Source organism: Vulpes vulpes, chromosome 1, assembly GCF_048418805.1.
Source record: "Vulpes vulpes isolate BD-2025 chromosome 1, VulVul3, whole genome shotgun sequence".
Taxonomy (NCBI): domain Eukaryota; kingdom Metazoa; phylum Chordata; class Mammalia; order Carnivora; family Canidae; genus Vulpes; species Vulpes vulpes.
The window spans coordinates 145,879,746-145,900,676 of record NC_132780.1 but is presented as its reverse complement, the minus strand read 5'-3'; positions in this window follow the sequence as shown (position 1 = coordinate 145,900,676).

The window sequence follows — 20,931 nt, the reverse complement described above, 5'->3', positions numbered from 1 at the left end:
AAGTCCTACATTGGGTTTCCTGCATGGAGCCTGCTTCTCTCTCTGCCTGTGTCTCTGCCTCTCTCTCTGTCTCTGTGTCTCTCATGAATAAATAAATAAAATCTTTTAAAAAAAGAATGTTTAAATATCCTGTTCCAGTTACTCTTGCTGCGTAACTAGGTAATCAAAAATTAACAATTTAAGACAGCCATTTTTGTCAGGCTCACAGATTCTGAGGCAACAAGAATCAAATAGAACAAACCAATGATAGCCTATTTCTGCTCTACAATAACTGGGATCTTCATCTGAGAGACTTGAAAGTGGGAGTTGTGTAGCAGATGGAAGATGAGATAATCTGGAGGCTCACTCACTCACATATTTGGGACCTGGGATAGCATGACTCAAAGTCCAGTGCTGATCAGAACACCCACACAACTGTATGTGTCTTCTCCACAGTATGCAGGCCTCAAGATAGTTCATAGGGGTTATGATTCCAAGACAGATGTTTCGGTGGAAGCCATTTTCCTAGCTTCATAAATCACACAGTATCATTTCCACCTTACTCAAAATAGCTACAAACCTGCCCAGACTCAAGTAGATAGGGCCTAAACTACCCATTTTGATGGGGCTGGGTCAAGGTCACATTGTAAAAAAATATGTGATGGAAGTTATTGTTGTAGGTTTTTTTTTTTTAAATACCATCTACCACATATCTCAAGAGTGTGAAATAGAATGAAGAGATACACAAGTGTACTTACTTTTATACTTCTTTATTTCAAATTATATTTATGCACAAAGACCTTTAGTAATATATAAAAAAATGTGGTCTCCTAAAACATATTAGAATTCCTCTTTTACTACAAAAAACCCAGAAAAGAGAGTGTGTTAAAGAAAAATGTTATGAGCCCAAATATATAAAATGTAGAATTGTATTCAACTTTATCTAAATTCCAATTACTATGCAATTTAAAATGTTACTAATAAAATTAACATATTCATTTAGTAGTATCAAAATAACAAAGGCTTTTCTATTTCTTATTTCAGATTGATGACAGCCCTTATAGTTAAATGTTATCATTACCATTTTACTGATGAAAAATTACGAATAAAGAATCACAATTTTACCAATAAAGAGGCTCAGAGATGTTGTGTGAGTTTTTTTTTTTACACATATCTAGAAGAGGTTTTAATAAATTGAAGATTTAGTACAACTAACTTGAAGCTCTTTGGAGTACTTTTCTATGTTATTACTTTAACAATGAAGAAATTATTCTTCTTTAACTGACATGTAATATATTTAAATAATCTCTGAATAAATATAACATCCTATGTCTACATTTTTAAAAATTTTATTTAAATTCAATTAATTAACATATAATGCATTATTGGTTTCAGATGTAGAGGTCAGTGATTCATCAGTCTTATACAATACCCAGTTCTCATTATATCACATGCCCTACTTAATGTTGACCCCATCCCCCCACCCCCTCTCTCCTCCAGTGACCTTCAGTTTATTTCCTATGATTGAGTCTCTTATGGTTTGTCTCCCTCTCTGATTTTATTTTGTTTCATTTTTCCCTTTCTTCCCCTATGATCCCGTGTTTTGTTTCTTAAATCCCACATATGAGTGAGATCATATGATAATTGTCTTTCCCCGATTGACTTATTTTGCTTAGCATAATAGCCTCTAGTTCTATCCACATCATTGTAAATGGCAAGATTTCTTTTTTTGATGGCTGAGTAGTATTCCATTGTGTATATATACACTATATCTTTATCCATTCATCTGTCAGTGAACATCTGGGCTCTTTCCATAGTTTGGGTATTATGGACATTGCTGCTATAAACATTGGGGTGCAGGTGTCCCTTCAGATCACTACATTTGTTTCTTTGGGGTAAATGCCCAGTAGTGCAATTGTTGGGTTGTAGGGTAGCGATGTTGTGTAAGTTCTTATGTGGTAAAGCCAGCACACTAAGCTCAGTTCTCTGCTATCCATATCTGTTTCAGAAAAACATTCTCTATATTGAATCTTATTTACTGAATTTTCCTCTTCTTGGTTTGCTAGGCATATATTGGCCAGTTATATTTTTCTGATACTCTGCAGCAGTGTTACATTTTATTTATAACAGCATTTGTTGACAGAAGCCCATATCTGATTATATGATCATTATACTAAAAAATGGGAAAATGCCACTTATTACCTGCAGTATGTCTGGCACTAATCAAAATGTCTTAACATATATTATTGCAGGTCTCAAATGATGCAATCCCAAAATTATCCCAGAAAATAGGGATAATTCTGTCCTTTTTATGGATGATGAAACTGAAGCTAAGTGTCAAGAACTTTTGGTTTGGAATATGGGAGTTTCTGTCCCAAGAGCCCAAGTTTGATCTTTTTAACATAACATGTTCAGGTGAACCCAAATAGCATAAACATTATACTAGAAGTGGAATTAAAAGATTTAAAGATTTATTAAAGTTTCAAATAAGTTTCAGTTTTTAAACGCAGTTGTTAGAGGAGCTATTTCCTTTCAAAAGGAACAGTACCATTGAGAAAAATATTTTTACTGTCACTAACTTTTGTGAATTTATTACTTACTAAGTTGCTAAAATAATTCACAGATATTTTCTCATTTTAATCTCAACATTTCAAGTAGGCATGTTATTACCTATTTTACCCAGGGAAATAGCAATAATATCAATGACTTGTACAGAATGACACTGTACTGAACAGAAAACATATGTTTTAATTTAGGTTCATTGTTTTTTCCATACCCACATCATGATAGCCATCTGTTTATTGGAGGCCTTACATAAAAAAAGCTTTTACTTCACATTTCATTACCACAGCATATCCCTTCTCAGTATTGTTCTACAGACTTCTACCTAACAGGTATTTATAGATATAGATATAACACATGAGTAAACATCTTTCCATCATGCATTTAAGCCCATGATATTTCATTCTTGTTTCTGTTTACTAATCCTATAATCTCAGAACATACAGTTGGATCAGGACCTCTAGTAAAAGGGAGAAATTTCAGATAGCAGTAAGAAGCAGAAAATTCTATACTTAGGAAGTCTTTTGAATTTAAGTAGAAATAAAAATCAAATTTTAGAGTATTCTTCAATGAATCATGCCCTTTACACAATATTTGGGATAAGGTCTGACTAGGCTAGTATAGACTAAAACTAGTACTATCTTATTTTGTTATGATATGGTTACAGTTTTCCTTTTAGGAATTTTAAAATTATTTTCTACAGTTATTTTCCCTTTATGATGTAAGTAAGCAAAGCCTAAAAGAATGAACATATCAATTAGCAAGCACCAGATCTGAGTGGATAAATTAAGATAAAAATCCCATAAGAGGCTACGGCTGACACTTTGAGAATTCTTACCTTTGTCAGACTTGGCCAGTCCTAAGGTATGTGTGGGCATTAGATGATGCACCACCATAGGCTGAGGAACTCATGTTTTTTTATTTATTTTCAAGGATTCATAATCACTCCTCAGAATTCAGCAAGCATAGATATGTCTTCATTAGGTTTTATAGAGTATCTCAATGGTCTCTAAAAATGAGCTACACATGTTTTTGTTTATAAAAGTTCCAGGAAAATTCTGTCCTTTATTTAGATGCTCTTACCTCACATTTTATTACCATAGCATACCCCTTCTTAGTTATCACTCCTAGTCATTCCTGAAAATACAAACTTTATATTTTAAACATGAATTATTATTATTATTTAAAATGTATCATACTGTAGTAGGCCCAAGTGTCAGTATTAAAGAACTACACTGCCCCTAGGACTGTCTCTGATGTGGGTTCAAGGGCTTTTTTCAGAATATCAGAAAAGGCAAAAGAGAACAAGCCACTTTTGTATTTTATAGATTCCCACTGTACTTCAATATTACTGCCTCCAGTTTGGTGATAATTCTCTACTTCTTCATCACTCCTCTCAACAAAGGCAAATGGTTAAAAGCTGGATTTCTTTATTTCCATCTAACAACCAGGGTCATGAATTGGTGAATGCTTTGGCAGAATTAAGCCCAGAAGGAAGGACTTGAAATACTACCACTGAGTATTTGCACCAAGTGCTTTTTTCTGTTTATATTTTGTTTTCTGAGTAGCTAAAAAAAAAAAAAGAGAGAGTATTTGAAGTGAGATAAATATATGAGGATGGTGAACCAAACTTTTACTTGGATAATAGCATTCAGATAACTTTGTGTTGCCAAATAAGTGAAAACAATGAGATTGTCAAAAATTAGCTGCGTATTCATACTTTAATATATTAATATTAAAATAAATTATTTCTTTCAGCAGTTTATTCAGCATGTTCAGGCATGCTTTTCCAATTACTTAATTGCTTTAATCTCATTACAAACAGGCTCTGATGAAGCAACATGTTTAATAATTTTTAAAACCCTGTTAGACATTTCATAACTTAAGAACAGCTTCTGGAAGGATGAGGCAATTTAATCAGTAGTGTGAAATTTTTAAAAATCTTAAAAAAAAAAAAAAAGAATTAAAAAAGGTGCAAACACTATTAACACCATGTGAATTACCAGCAATAGATCTTGAGTCTTGGGCTGGTATCTCCTAATTCTTAGATACATAGCTTCTTTAGTCAGACAAGCTCATAGAATAAAAATTAATGATATCAAAGAAAAATCATATTTATATGGAATGACAAAATTAATTGGACTTACTGATTTAATAAAAAGTCACAACTATCACAAAATATAAAATTTTACTGGAATTCAAGTGAATATAGCTAATTTCAATGAATCCATTAATGTTCACTCAGTTAAAACAAACATCAAGCACATAAGCCTCCATTCTATCATAGTAGAGGTTTTCTGTTGTAATTTCATCAATTCTTTATGGATTAAGTTCCATTGTATGATTTAGTGTTTAGCTATTTTTATCTCCAGCTTCCACCCTGTCACCCTAACAAAGTATGTAGTACAGACAGGATTCCAGTGCTCTAAACCCAGACATATCATTACAGACCCTTAAACTAATTATAAATTATTATGTAATTTTTAGCTTTAAATATGTATCTCAGGATACGACACTTAAAACTCTGACGAGATCCCTAGTGGATGGTGTAAACTCACTCTTAGGCTGGCCCTTGGGAGCCTAGAAAAAGTGGTAAGCCATGGTAAATGAAAGAGAACCTCATGAATCGCCTTTGTAGATAATGGGAGGAAGGATTAAAAAGCCTGAGAGTGGGCATTCTTAAACATGTATTATGTGAGACCAAGACCCATCAGAACATTATGTTCCAGAAGAAGGCCCAGAGTCCAAACCATTTACCAAGGACATTGGTGATACACTGGTGAGAAGGGTCCTAGCTCACCAAAATACTCAGTGATTATTCTTCTATGTGAGCCAACCTACAAATGACTTGTTTTTGTATTACTTCTGGTGAAATAGCCCCTACTTGATAAAAAAGAAACATCTCAGTGGAATGACACAATAAAATTTCCCATTAACAAAATGTCCAAAATGTCAGGGTAGGGATGGGGAAGCTCTAATTCACACCACCATTTAGGCTTTGTCAGACACAAACTTATTCAGAGTCTCTAGCATCTTTTTTTTTTTTTTTTTTTATGATAGTCACACACACACACACAGAGAGAGAGAGAGAGAGAGGCAGAGACACAGAGAGAGAAGCAGGCTCCATGCAGGGAGCCCGACGTGGGACTCGATCCCGGGTCTCCAGGATCGCGCCCTGGGCCAAAGGCAGGCGCTAAACCGCTGCGCCACGCAGGGATCCCCAAGGCTATAGCATCTTTCACATTTATTTGCCTTTTGAGATTACTTTGGTCATTAGCATCCACCAGTAGGTGGGGAAAAGAGAACATGGAGGAACAGGTAGGTGTTTGTATTAGGCCATGTGGAAATGTGGAAATTGTATACATCACTTCAGCCCATATTCCAGTGCCTAGGTCTCATTCCAAGTACATCCTACTATAAGGCAAACTGAAAAATGTGGTCTAGTGCTGTGCCCAGGAAAGAATGAAAATTATTTTGTGCTTAACTGGCCAATTTCTTCCTCAGCTCACCTTTTTGGTATCCTATTTATTTTATCTCCAGACAAAAACCACTCATTTTTTTCCCTGAAGGATTATCTTCAGTTTTCTAAGTAGTTAGTGCATCAGGATTGAGGGCCAACATCTCTTAATGAATGTGAAGTGCTCTTTTTCTGACTTGGGTGTTTCTTCATGATCCTGTACTCTACAGTTTATAAAGAAAATAGCCTACCCACCCCATCATGTCAATCTCTGAGGTTGATCAATATCTGAGATATCGTATCAGTATCTGAAGGAGAAGAAACCCTTCTTGCAGGCTCCACAGCTTTCTAATCCTATGTCTTTTCAGGCTACTTTGGAACATACTAGTGGATGTAAGAATTTTTCAAGGCTCCAACAATCATAACCTTATTCACTTCATGTGCATGGTTTCTCTACTGATAAAATTCTTCCCTGAAATACTTATTGGGCTTTTGATTTATTTCCTTCTAGATAGTTACATTTGACAAATGCATAATCAAAGTTCATCTCTATAGATTTCTCAAATCTCAATTATTTATTTCATCTCTGTCATGCCTTTCTCTCTCACAAGCTATTATAAACCATAATAACTTTCCACCAATAGGTAAAAGGCCATATTTTGGAGTTTTCCTACAGAACTGAGTCTTAATGGATTTTTATCATTAATAACTTTGTTCAGTCTTATTGATTACTGTCTGGAGTCTTCAAGAAGTCAGCTTTACTAGCTCTCAAGGCATCACTTTTTATCAATGGATACAAACTCATTTGTAAATGAATATTTTTCATTATTGGAAAACCTTCAAGATTGCAATCTGTCATATGTTCAGAAAAGCAGAGCATGAAATAAAACAACCTTAAATACACTTGATTAATACAGCCCCTTTCTTTTATGGACTTAAGCTTAATTGATCTACTGGCATTGCTGAGAAAAGATGAAGTGCCCTTAGATCAATCTGCAATGACTTCAATGTGAAGTGCACATCATAAAGGCTCTAATAGCCAATATCAATTACATCTTGTGCTTTCCTGAGCCAGGTTTTCCCTCCTCTGTTATTCAGCAATTTTGAAATTCTATCTCTTTTGGAAAATAGTCTTATCATAATTTCAGTTGAGAATGTGGCTAGAAAGCATCTCATCATTCAGACAACCTACTCATTCATTAATGACAACCCAGGAGAAATATAACAAAGGAGTTTTACATAGTTAGAATTTGGAATATGATTTTTAAAATAAGGCATCTGCATAAGAATAGCATAGTATGTTAACTATCACAGTACATTCATTCTATAAATTTACAGAAACAATTTCAACTTCTGTCATTTTGATTTTGTGACCCTGCTCTTAGTTTCATGAAGTATTTTATGGTTTATGAATAGTTGCTAACTTAAAATTAATTATAACTCACTTGGTATAGAGGAATTTCAGGAAAATTAAAATAGCCTTTGCAAGAAAACATAATGGGATTTACCAAACTGAAAACCTCCATCCATTACTGGCCTTCCATTCATCTAAAATAAATTTGCATTTTTCCTTTTTACTTCAATCTACTACATATTAGCTTTTGAAATGGGATATGTTCCTTAATTAACCCTCCGTTACTTTTAACATTCAAATATATCATATTGTTCTCCAAAATAAAATTTCAAAATTAACTTTACTTACAGGACTATATAACAAATGCTTCTAAAATTTCTAAACTTAATTCTATGCAAACATTGCAAAAAAGTAAACTAGTCAATGTTTAGTAGTGAAAGATAACTAGTGAGAAGTTGGGATCATTAGGAGCCATCTTACCACACTTATTTATTCATTCTTTTTCATTCACTCACCCCAAATTTTAGAGCCTTTATAATTTTAATACATTAAACCTTTTTTGTTCTGAACATTTGTAAACATGTTTCTAGGATATTTAAATTATGAAGCAGAAAAAAATCCTGTTGTTCCAACTGAGGAGAACAAACAAGTGTTTAAAATAGTCCATCAGCTATAATTAACTTAAAAAATTCCCAGTTAACAGACTTCTTTAGCAATTTAAGTGCTATTTAAATTCATTTTATTTTATGTTAGGATATTTACAACCATTGACCAAAAATTAATGGACAAGAACAATCCTGTTAACTTTTGAGAAATTAATCATTTATAAATAAGTTTGCCTTGGCAGAGACATTTTGTGAATTATCTGCAGAGAAGTTAATGTTTTCTAACTTGTATGTTGTTTTTGCATCTTTTTTTTCTGCAATTTTTATACCATGCATGACTTCTCTTGACATCCAAAAGAGATCTTGATTTCCAAATCTAAATTAGAGAAATAGGTATTCCAGTTTTAGCTGGAGGTTACTTTGAAATAGACAAATCTAGGGATGTCAAGAAAAAAAGAACAGAACAGAAGGCATAGTCTGTACATTCCCAGTATCTACACATTCTTCTCCCTTGGCTCCTTGTTATCATCATCATCATTGATATACTTTTTCAGTATTTACAAGTGTCTTCTGATTTACCTTTTCATACATCTTATCTTTTAAAACTTTCGAAAGAGCCACATACACATTTTGAGATGAGGCAAATGGACCTTATAGGAAGTAGGTAACTTGCTCAAGATCCTAAAATTAGCAAGAGGCAGAAGCTTGTTTGGCATCTAATGATATCCTTTTCCTTACTAAACAATATTAGGAAAATAAAGAGATCTTTCTTAGGAACAACTGAAACATACAAAAGGTATAATTAATATATCAAAAAATAAAAATATCAATCTCAATCTTACCTCAAACCAAAATGCAGTCAGGTGGAAAGTGCTGGACTTAACCAATGGGCAAGCTCTTTTTACCTTTTACTCTATGGGGCCTTTTGGTCTATAACTCAGCTTCATGGGGGTGGAAGGTGGGGAGAAAACACCTACAACAGAGTGTATATAGTGGTTCTGGAATAATTTTAAGACAAACAGATCCACTTCCAGTATGACAGGTGCTTGCCAAATGCATATCCAATAAATATTTTAGACATTGCACTGACATCACTGAAGTGAAACAGGAAGAAATAATTCTAGCTTGTGCATTTATTATGTGGTGTTTGTCACCAAACCTGATTGGGCCCTCTTTTTTCCCCTTACTTGTAAAATTAAACTCAATGATATATTTGAACTACTTTCTTCTGTAGTTTTTATGCAAATTTTAAGCAAAAAATCATGTTAAATTACCATTATAAATTTAAAAACATAATAAAATTATCAGGGATTAGTTAGTATTTTTTTTGGGGGGGGGAGGCATTAGTTAGTATTGCCTGATGATGATACATAGTATTGTACTAGTACATGGAATAATTAGTAATCTCTGCAACAGGAAACTTGAGTTTTCTCAGTAATTAACTGTGCTACTTTGTAAAATTGGCCAAATTTTCTACCCTAGTTTTCACTTTTGTTAAATAAACTGTAACAATCAGAGTCTAACTAGGCCTAGGAGATTAAGACTTAAAAATAAATAGTCCTTTAATGTAATACATTTTTCTAAAGTTCCTGATAACCTTTAGACTTCATTTGTGGTAAATCTGCCCCCAAAGCCTGTAGTTTTTATATGTTTCCCTATAGGGAACTTGGGTAAAAGCAAGGCGGGGGCGGGGGGAAGGACAGAATTTCAGTTTTTAAGTAGGGAAACATAGAGTTAATTAGGATGTTCAGAAGTTTCATATCTACAGGAAAGGAACTTGTTGAGAATATTCCTCCCCTCCCCCATAGGCTTTAAAGTAGAGAAATTAAAACAAATCAGGGTTCTGTGTGATTACTGCTAATATGTTTGTGCTTTCAACATCTATCTCCAGCAAGCAGGCAGTTCTAATGTTGATTAAATACAGTCAGAAATCTGGTGGTCTCTGAGACTCTAGATATCTTTCCCAAGAAAGGCTAGACCATTGTCTATGTAGTAAAAACAAAAACAAACAAACAAACAAACAAAAAAAAAAAACCCAAAACACAACAAAAAAGAGTTTTCAAATAACTGTCAAAAGAAATTTTTTCAGTACTACCAATTCATTCAGCACAATAACCATTCTTAGATATTCCCTTTTTCATTTCTATGGATTCCAAGGACTTTAAAAAACTAAGTTTAGTGGGTTGGGTAGTTACTCTTATCTAATTACATAGTTCCCCCCAGTGAAATTAGGGGGAAGAAAGCTATGTGTTCATGTACATTCAACATTTTTAAAATATGTGTCTACATTAAAGTTCCCAGGCCTCTTTGTAAGTTTATCATTCAGAGTCTGCGTATCAGGAAAAAAAGAATGCAAACCAAAGACATGACTATAGTGTGTATTGAAATTGTTGTGAATTTAGAAAGTCTTCTTCAATCTGGACCTTCAACCTGGCTAACCCTCACCCCATAGTTAAGTGCATAGTCCTTTATCTTAACTATTTCACAAAACTGTAAATACTAAAGGGTCGGATGACACATTGGTCATTTGGTCTCCTTACACCAGAGACTAGACCTGGAGTCATGTAATTATTAGATGTGTGATACTAAGTAAATCAGTAAATCCTCCACTTTATTTTCACAGTTCTGTGATCTGAAGTTCATTTAGAACAGTAAATCCCTGAGAATTCTAGTTCACACTCTGCCTGTTTATAAAAATGATTTGATCTCCTTGAGGTAAAATATGTCCACACCTCCTGAGATGTTAATAAACTGAGTCTTTCATGCCTCTGACCAAATCCACATGTGTAAGGCTACCCACTGGGTGGAGAGGTGAGGGTTCTTTCATCCTACTTTGATTTTTTTAGAGAAAATCATTCAGATGTGTTGCTCTTTTGGATTCATCTTGTTTAGCACAATATGACAATACAAATGTTGGCATCACTTAGAATGATGCAATGTTTGAAGATACAACAATGATATACAGCTTACCTACTCAGAGAAACAGACATCAAGCTCTAGAGGGTTCATCTCATTAGGAAGAAGAAATACTTTGTAAAAATTCTATGAAAGTAATAACTGCGGTTGTGAGGGTATTCTATATCATTTACCCTTGTATATACATCTGGGCTCAGAATTCCTGTCAACAATGAGAATGTAGATATTTTGGTGAACAGGAAAGGATATGAGCATATCTATGCCAAAAAGAGCACAAGGGGGAAAAAAGATTCTTACATTATATCTAACAGTCCACATAATGGACCATGTAGACTATATCATCTTATCCAGAATAATTGAGATTCTCACTTAGTATCCCTTGGAAACCCCAAGGTCAAATCCAAGACCTAATGTTGTACAGAAAAAAAAAAACAAAACAACAGATAGCTTTTAAATGTGTGTATATATATATATATATATATATATATATATATATGATTAATAGCCCTGCACTTTAACTCAGTATCAGAAAAAAGCTTAACATCCTTGTACTTTCCTTGGTAAATTTATCTAAAGCCTTGACTCTTTCTTGAATTATTTAAACCTCTTATTTACTTCACTTCTTCCTTTATAAATGAACCCTAGTATTTTCTGAAAGATGCCTCACTAATCATTGCCACTCTGGATAGGGAAAGGCTAAGCTTCAACTCTGTTATCAACTAAACACATTATGTTTCTAGTGCTAACCATGAGGAATAACAGCAGTAGAAAAAGAACAGCGAATTGTAACCCTCACTGGATTATTTTTCTATTGCAGAGATTTACCTCTTGGCCTTTTACCATCTCTCTGAGTAATCCATGATTTATCAGTCAGTTCTTGTATGAAAGTGTCCTGTAATTAGCAGCTGCTCAACACAAGGTGATATAAATATTCCATATATGTGAATGGAATTCATTATGGAGAAATCAAGTTGATGGACCTCAGCACTTAACTCTGTTTCATATATAATTGTTACATTGATGTAAAAGAAGCTTAGAATTCCATTCTATTATGAAATATTCATGTCTGGCAAATGAAGGAGAATATTTAACTTTTTTAAATAATGAGATAATATTGCTTCCTGATAAGAATGTAAAACCTTGGGGCAGCCCCGGTGGCGCAGCGGTTGGGCGCCGCCTGAGGCCTGGGGTATGATCCTGGGGACCCGCGATCGAGTCCCACGTCGGCTCCCTGCATGGAGCCTGCTTCTTCCTCTGCCTGTGTCTCTGCCACTCTCTCTGTGTGTCTATGAATAAATGAATAAAATCTTTTAAAAAAAGAATGTAAAACCTTGTTAAAGTTACCCTTACGTAGAATGGCAAAGAAATATTTCTTTATATGTTTGTGAATTTTAAATATGTATTCCCATATTCATTCATTATTCAATCTTTCTACAGATTCTAGTTAATTAGCAATAATTATGGGCTTGACTTTTCAGCACCCATCCTCTCCTTTGTGGAGCTTAGAGTTTAAGAGAGAAGATAGAAAATAAAATGCAACAAAATCTTTTAATAAAGCATTGTGTGGGTTATGTTAGGAAAGTACAGGGTATTACGAATATAAATATGAGTCTGTCTGCAGCCAGGGAGCAAAAGATCAGAATAAATGCCAGAGCAGACTGGTGTGTGTGTGATAGCTGTGATCTAAACAGGACTCTGTAAACTTTTTCTTTAGAAGATCAGCTGGTAAACATTTTAGGCTTTTGGGCCACATGGTCTCTGATGCAATTACTAACCCTTTCTTTTGTAGTGCACAAATAGTTGTAGCATCGGAAATATGTAACGGAGAAAGTGTGGTTGTGTGCTAATAAACTTTTTTTATGGATACTGAATTTTGAATTTCATATAATTTTCATTTGTCATATCTTACTTTGATTATTTTCAGTCATTTAAAAATGTAAAATCTATTCTTAGCTTTCAGACTTAAACACGTTCAGGCAGTGGGTGAGATTTGGTCCACAAGTTGTATTTTGCCAATCCTGGCCTAAGGAAACATGGGTTAAAAGAAAAGAATAACTTTTAAGTCTAGTAAATAGAGAGGAAGAAATAGATTATGAGATCTATTCACTGAAATTTTCTGCATTTTATTTCATTAACCTAAATGTTCTGGAAGGGAAATAATATAGTTTTGTTAGACCCCTATTTACAGCTGAATGAATGGGCTAATCTAAAATCTCAGAAGTAGTGATATATAGTTTCAATATTTATTGACCAATAAATGTACTTATTGGGTGTGTAGAAAAATCTACGATGATCAATTTATTGAGAATTTTACCTTATTGCAGGTATTTTTCTAGCTTTGAGTGCCGTCAAAGAAAGTAACATGAATTTCGTCCTCAAAGAACTACTGGTCCAGTGGAGAATGTTGACATTTGGATAATAAAAGGATAGTGTTAAAACTTTATATATTTCAAAAAATATTTATTGAACAGTTTATATGTTCTGTGTTCTATTATAAGTATTGAGAAAATAGTTCTGCAGACATACTAGGTCTTGGCTGTCCTAGATTTTGCATTCTAATAGTGTGTGACACAATAATTAAACACAGGAATAAATAAAATAATTTCTGCTAATTATAAGTATTATGAAGAAAATAAAATGATCATATAATACAGAATGACTGGCATTATACTAGATTGGTCAAGAAAGTTCTCTCTTCAAATGTGGCACTGAAACTGATAAGCAAGGCCCACTGTATGCAAATCTAGGAAAGAGACTGTTAAATTTAGAGGAACAGACTGATGGTCACTGTCTTTGGCATAAAATAAGCGAGAGACAGGTAAGTCAGAAATATACATGAGGTAAGATCAGAAAAATAGGCAGAGTCTGGGTCATCTAGGAAATTTCAGCTTATGATAGAAAATTTTTATTTTATATTATATATATTGGTCACATTTGCAAGAGTCATTTTTGGAATAGTTATATTTAATTTTGAAAATCCTACTTTTGTGCTGATTAGTCTATTAACCCCCTTTCCTCCTTTTTATAATCATCTTAATTCACTTTCATAAATGTCATTTTAGAAACGTCCACTGTAAGAGGAACTGCACATAAATATTCTTAGCATATCCCTTCTTTACTTCTTCTGACCCTTAAAATATACATGTTAAATTTCTTTTATTGAAGGCAGTCTTTCTTTGTAATATCTCATTTTCATAATTTATTTTCTTTGACAGCTTTTATTAGATCTATTTTATTTTGAAAGCATGACTATGGAGACTACTCATAAACCTTTTTTCTCCAAAGTTTTATCACTTGGCAACTCTGGGCCAATCAGCTGCTTTTCATGTTCCTTGAAGCAGCAACTCTTGATCTTTAGCATGCAGCAGAATCATCAGGAGAGCTTGTTAAAACACAGATTGTTGGGCCCCACTCCCAAGATTTTGATTCAGTGCTCCCATGGATTTATATTTCTAACAAATTCCTAGCTGATGGAAGGCTAGGGACCATACTTTATATTGCATTGGCTTATGCCACATTTTGTTGTTCAGAAGACTTGATTGTAATGATCTTGATATTCCCATATGCTTAGCTACTTATTTCTCCAAATTTCTTTTCATTTGTTATTGAACATATATCCTGCATTTCTTAAACTTTTAATTTCTGTTACATTCATATTATGGCTTATTTACATAGAAAAATACTTGTGAACTGGACAATTAAGTTCATATGGCTTTTGTCATTATTGAAGTTATGCAACTGTATGGATGCAAAGAAAGCAAATGCTACCATAACACAAAGGCATGAACTGGCTGTACATTTCTTCTCTACCCAAATACCCACTTTGAGTTTAATGCTAGCTCTCTTAAGACTCTTGTGGCTCCCTCTAAAGGAAACAGAGACTCCTTCAAATAGTGGTGTGTATATTGGTACTAATCATATACCATATATGCCAAGAATATTTGGAAAGAAGTTTATCATTTACACAAATAACTTCTAGGGAGAGAAGAACCTATATAAGCTGGTCCAAAATGGCTTTTGGAAAGGAGTAGTGCATTGGTTTTGGCTTGAATTGTGACTAGAAGAGGGTATCTGTGTGGGATTTTCACATATGGAAAAATGGCAGAGAGAGAGTGGGAGAAGAGGATATCTTATTGATTTGCCCAGATGTGGGACAAAAAGTGATGTGGGAGGGGTGGAGCTTGAGAGCCTTCAGTGGTCAAATATCAAAAGTGAAGTCAAACTCCTTATTATATAAACCTGTTGGGCCAATTGCCATGCCAGCCGGCATTTTTTTTTTTTCATATATGTTTTCAATATCTGGTATGTTTTTTTCATATATGTTTTAAATATCTGGTAATACAAGATAAATAAATTAATTTCAGGATAAAAAATTTCCATTGTTTAAAAAATACGGAATCTGATGAAATCCATAGAGTGATGTTGGGATACTTTAACCATGTAAAAAAAAAAAAAAAACACTGATAAGTGAACATCTGTCAGAGTTAAATGATTTAAGAATTGAACTAAAATAAGAAAAGTAACAAAAATGATGACAGAAAATATATTTCAAAAAAAGATGATTTTGTAGAAGCACTTAAAAAACAGGTACGTGGGACACCTGGGTGGCTAGGTGGCTAAGTGGTTGAGTGTCTGCTTTCAGTTCAGCTTGTGATCCTAGGACCCTGGATTGAGTCCTGCATTGGGCTCCCCACAGGAAGACTGTTTCTCCCTCGGCCTATATCTCTGCCTCTCTCTCTGTGTCTCTTATGAATAAATAAAATCTTTAAAAAAACAGGTAGGCAGTTGTTTTTTATAGAGTTAAACATATATCTACAATATGCCCTTAAAATTCCATTCCTAGTTATTAACACAGGAGAATGAGAGCATATGACCACACAAGGAGTTGTTCATAAATGTTTACACCAGCTTTATTCATAATAGCAAAAAGTTGAAAACCTACCAAATGTCCATGACTAGCTGAATGGGTAAGCAGAAATTGTGCTATAGGCATAGGATAGAATATTACTCATCAATAAAAAGGAAGAAATTGCTAATGTATGCCTTAATGTGGATGACTCTCAAAGATATTATGCTGTGTAGAATAAGGCAGACATAAAAAAGTCTATTCTATATGATTCTGTTTATGTGAAAATCTAGAACAGATAAAAATAACTTATAGACCTATAGAAATCAGTAGTTGCCTGTTGCAGGGGAATGGATTGGGGAAATAAATGCAGATGAGCAGAGAAAATATTTTGGTGGTAATGGAAATGTTCTGCATCTTGACTGTAGTGGTGATTATGTGAATATGTAAAGTTGTGAAGACTCAATGAACTGTATACTTAAAACAAATGTATATATGTAACTTATACCTCAAAGAGGTTGATTAAAACAAAGAGACAATGATTAGATCTGCCCTATGACCCAGCAATTGCACTGCTGGGGATTAACCCCAAAGATACAGATGCAATGAAACGCCGGGACACCTGCATCCCGATGTTTATAGCAGCAATGTCCACAATAGCCAAACTGTGGAAGGAGCCTCGGTGTCCATCGAAAGATGAATGGATAAAGAAGATGTGGTCTATGTATACAATGGACTATTCCTCAGCCATTAGAAACAACAAATACCTACCGTTTTCTTCGATGTGGATGGAACTGGAGGGCATTATGCTGAGTGAAGTAAGTCAATCGGAGAAGGACAAATATTATATGGTCTCATTCATTTGGGGAATATAAAAAATAGTGAAAGGGAATAAAGGGGAAAGGAGAAAAAATGAGTGGGAAATATCAGAAAGGGAGACAGAACATGAGAGACTCCTAACTCTGGGAAACGAACTAGGGGTGGTGGAAGGGGAGGTGGACGGGGGGTGGGGGTGACTGGGTGATGGGCACTGAGGGGGGGAATTGATGGGATGAGCACTGGGTATTATTCTATATGTTGGCAAATTGAACACCAATAAAAATAAATTTATAAAAAAAATAAAATGAAAAGATTAAGAGAACTCCTTGGGAAGTTAATGCAACATTAAATATTAAAGAGGTGAAATTGCCAGAAACAGGAGATGGGTGGGCATGGAGAATGTGAGAGAGGCGACTTCCAGATCTAGGGCTTGCACAATTGGAGGAATGATGGTGCCATTCTCTGGGAGGGGACACAGAATAAGATTTGATTTGAAAGTCTGATTTTCCTTTCATATGTCCAAGCAAACATTATATATATACATATAAATATAGTCTATTTGTGTCTGCCCTTAAAAGTAAAATGACTTTGATTTTGACATGCATTGTTATTTTATGTACCTCTTAAAAGGAATAATAACATTGATTTAAACATTCACCCAGATTTTAGAGCTGTTAAAATGTGAAAAATTTATCTTAAAATCAATGGTATAGGGTAGAGATCAGGGTTCAGTATTAAAAGAATAACCTTTAGATTCATCAGTGTCTGTTTGGCAAATGACTGAAAATAGACTGAGGGCAGTAAAAGAAAAAAAAAAGCTCATTTCCTACATTTTCACAATGTTTTATACACTAAATGTGTAGGGGTTTTGCCCATATCAATTTTCAAACTGTCTTGACTGGATGTCAATTCAGTTAAGAGTTAGTGCAAATCCCCCAGGTAAGGGCTCAGGTCCACAAGATTGCCATCTACTTTAGGCTCTAGTTGCAAATCTTAGATAGTCATCTTTACTTCTGGCTGACTATAAATCAAAGGTTCCTACAATTCACTCCACAGGTGTGATAATTTGGTCTAATGGCTCATGGGAACTCAGAGAAATAATTATATACATTCACTGATTTATTATAAAAGGATAAAATCAAGGATACAAATAAACACCCAGATGAGGTGAGGTCTGGAAGGGTTCCAAGTGCAGGAGCTTCTGTCTCCGTGGATTTGGGGTGCACTACCCTCCTGGCATGTTGATGTGTTCACTCTCTGGGAAGCTCTCTGGAACCCATAGTTTAGGGCTATTTTATGAAGGCTTCATCACATATTCATGATCAATAATGAACTCCATATTTAGTCCCTCTCTACTTCCTGGAGTATAGGGGATGTTCTGAAAGTTCCCAGCTTCTTATCATGCTTAGTCTTTTGGTGACCCAGCCCCATCCAGGAGCCCACCAAGAACCACCTCATTAAAACAAAAGATGTTCCTATCACGCAAAAATACTAAAGAATTTCAAATCTTTGTGTTAAGATGCTTCTATCCCCCCCACTCAGGAGATTATAAGGGTTTTAGTAGCTTGTGTCAGAAATTGAGACAGAGATCAAATATCTTTTTCTTATTATGTCACAGGCAGAGACTTGAGGATGCCTCCTCCCTTCATTTAATGGCTCAGGAAACCAGGAGATGCAGAAAAGCCTAGAATCATTGCTCAGGTCAAATGTACTCAATCTCTCTGGGATGCTCTTATTTACTCAGAATTTTTTCACAAAGCACTATAATTGAGATATTTTCTCTGGATCCTAGGTGGTGAGAGGGGGATTTTCTACTTTCATTCCAGAATTAAGGAAATCAATATGAAATTCAGGAGGGGCAGCCTCAGTCAGTAGAGCATATGGCCCTTGTTGTGAATTCAAGCCCCACATTGGGCATAGAGCTCACTAAAGAAACTCTCAAAAGTTCCCCCTCCCCCTATAAACAATAAAAAGAGAAATTCAGGAAAGAAACAAATGTTACAAGAGGATGTGATAGTCACTGTCTCATTCTATAAGAAGGGGTCTTCATCAATGAGACTCTAGGATAATGCCCTTTTATTTATTCAACTAGGTGGTCACCTGTCTCATTATTGTGATTTCTCTTTCACACCTGCCTTTGAAGTCCTTATTAACGTAATATCTTTACCATTGAAGTCTTTATTAACATAATATCTTTGCCTAAAAAGTCCTTCCTCACAAGTCTCCCTAGCAGGGAGGCCCAGCCTCCAATGATTCCCTCTGGCTACAATAGACTTTTCTTCCAACCTTCTATTTTTTGTTCATGATTGCAGCTAAATTCAGCCTTAAAGTCATTTCCTCATGTCACTTTGGTTGAGGAAGAAGGAAAAGAAGATAATCAAGTTCAATTCCCAGTCATTTTAAATGAGTAGTGCCAATGAGCAGGAGGATAGTATTCTCATTTCATTGTAGACAGAACTAGCTTGGAAATCCACAAGGGGTGGAAAACCTATACAAGCAAAACAGAGAGAAAACAGGGATTGAAATCAAGCCGGTGAGCAGCAAGCATATTCACAAACTTAAAATTAAAGGCTGAGCTCTGACTGCAGGGGGATTGTGCTATAGGGAGATTTCCTCAGGAGGCCAGGCTCCCTCAGCAACACCGTAGTGACTGGCAGATATTCACTCCACATCCCCATATTATGCATAGGTTTGAGGGCAAAGCTCTTGTTTGGGAGGTGGGGTAGGGTAGAGCTGACATTTAAGTAGAGACAAGTGCAGAGTAAATCGATAGAGAAAGGGCACTGCCTTTGAGAAAGACTGTCCCAGGGTTAAATAACAATCTACGTGAAATAGTATTTTCTAAGTAAAATAATGTAGACTCTTCTTATCAAGCCCACTGGCAATTTACTGCCTATAGGAAACATAATCTGGCAGCTGCCCTTGCTGTTAGAGCAGTAGCCAGGGCCAGCAGTCAAGGATCCCTGAAATTGCCCTCTTTTCACTTTGATGCTATCCCTGTGGAGAAGCAGCATGGATACTTGAACCAAATGGAATCCAAGTGGCACAGGAAAATATGAGGGCTGAACATGTCCCCTTCTAAGGTACTGTTTCCTTTCTCAGCTTCTGTGCAAAAGAAGAAGGTGGGAAGGGAGGTCTGATGCAAAGGAAGAAGGCCAACCACTGTGATAGATATTGATTTCAGACGTTTGAGATGCAAGAAGATAGAATCAGGGGCTGCAGAACTTAAAGGAACAAGGTTGAACAAGGTCAGAAGCTCATCAAACTGCATCACACAGGTGCCCTAAGGGAGAGAGAATCCTAAGCAGGCTCCACAACCAGCATGGAGCCCAAAGAGGGCTGGATCTCACAACCCCGAGATCATGACCTAAGCCAAAACCAAGAGTCAGACCCTTAACCAACTGAGTCACCTAGGCTCCTCATCCATTGAGTTATAACCTTTTCATTTTTAGAAATTCTATTTCTTTTGCAATTGTTCTGATTGTAGTCCTTTATTTCTTTACCATAATTTCATTGTCTTGTTTTCTTTAAACATAACATACATTTAAGAATCTTTATCTAATAAACCCAAGATTTGCCAACTTATTGTATGTATGTGGTTCTGTTATATTTTGCAGTCTTTAATAGCAGCTTATTTTCTTATGTATTAACCATTGACTGAAGAGTCTTTCTTTATTACATTTATATTTCTGCATAACAAATTGCTATAAACTTAGTGGCTTACAATTACATATATTTAGGAACTCACTTTTTGTTTTTGGGGGGGATAGAGGTGGTGTTCTTCCAAGCCCATTCCATTGTTGGCAGAATTTACTTCCTGTGGTTGTAGAACTGATATTCCCATCTTTTTGGGAGCAGCTGATCTCAGTTCTTAGTGGTTGCTCACAGTTTCTTAGTATGTGGTGCCATTAAGCAGTTCATAAGATAGGTATTTGTTTTCTTCCAGATCAGACAAAGTACATCTTACTGATTTCCTCAAGTCTGACTAATTGGAAATAATACCTTACTTTTAAAAGGTTCATATGGTTAGGTAAGGTCAACCTGTATCTTAAGGTCAACTGATTTGAAACCTTAATTACATCTGAAAAATCCCTTCACAGCAGCACCTAAATAGTGTTTAACTGAATAACTGGAAGAAAGCATGTGTACTCCAGGGGCTAGGAATCTTGAATTCCATCTTTGAATTCTGTCATCAAACCTTCAGTTCTTCAAGCATTTGCAATAAAATTCATCATAAATCAAGCGTTTGTGTGTGTCTATATCTACCGCTTTCCATTGGCATGTTAATCTATCACTGTGCTTACCACATACTTTGTTTCTATAACAAATACTATCCAATGGAACAAGTTCTACGCTCTGAGATCTTGGCTTCAAGAAAGAAAGAAAGAAAGAA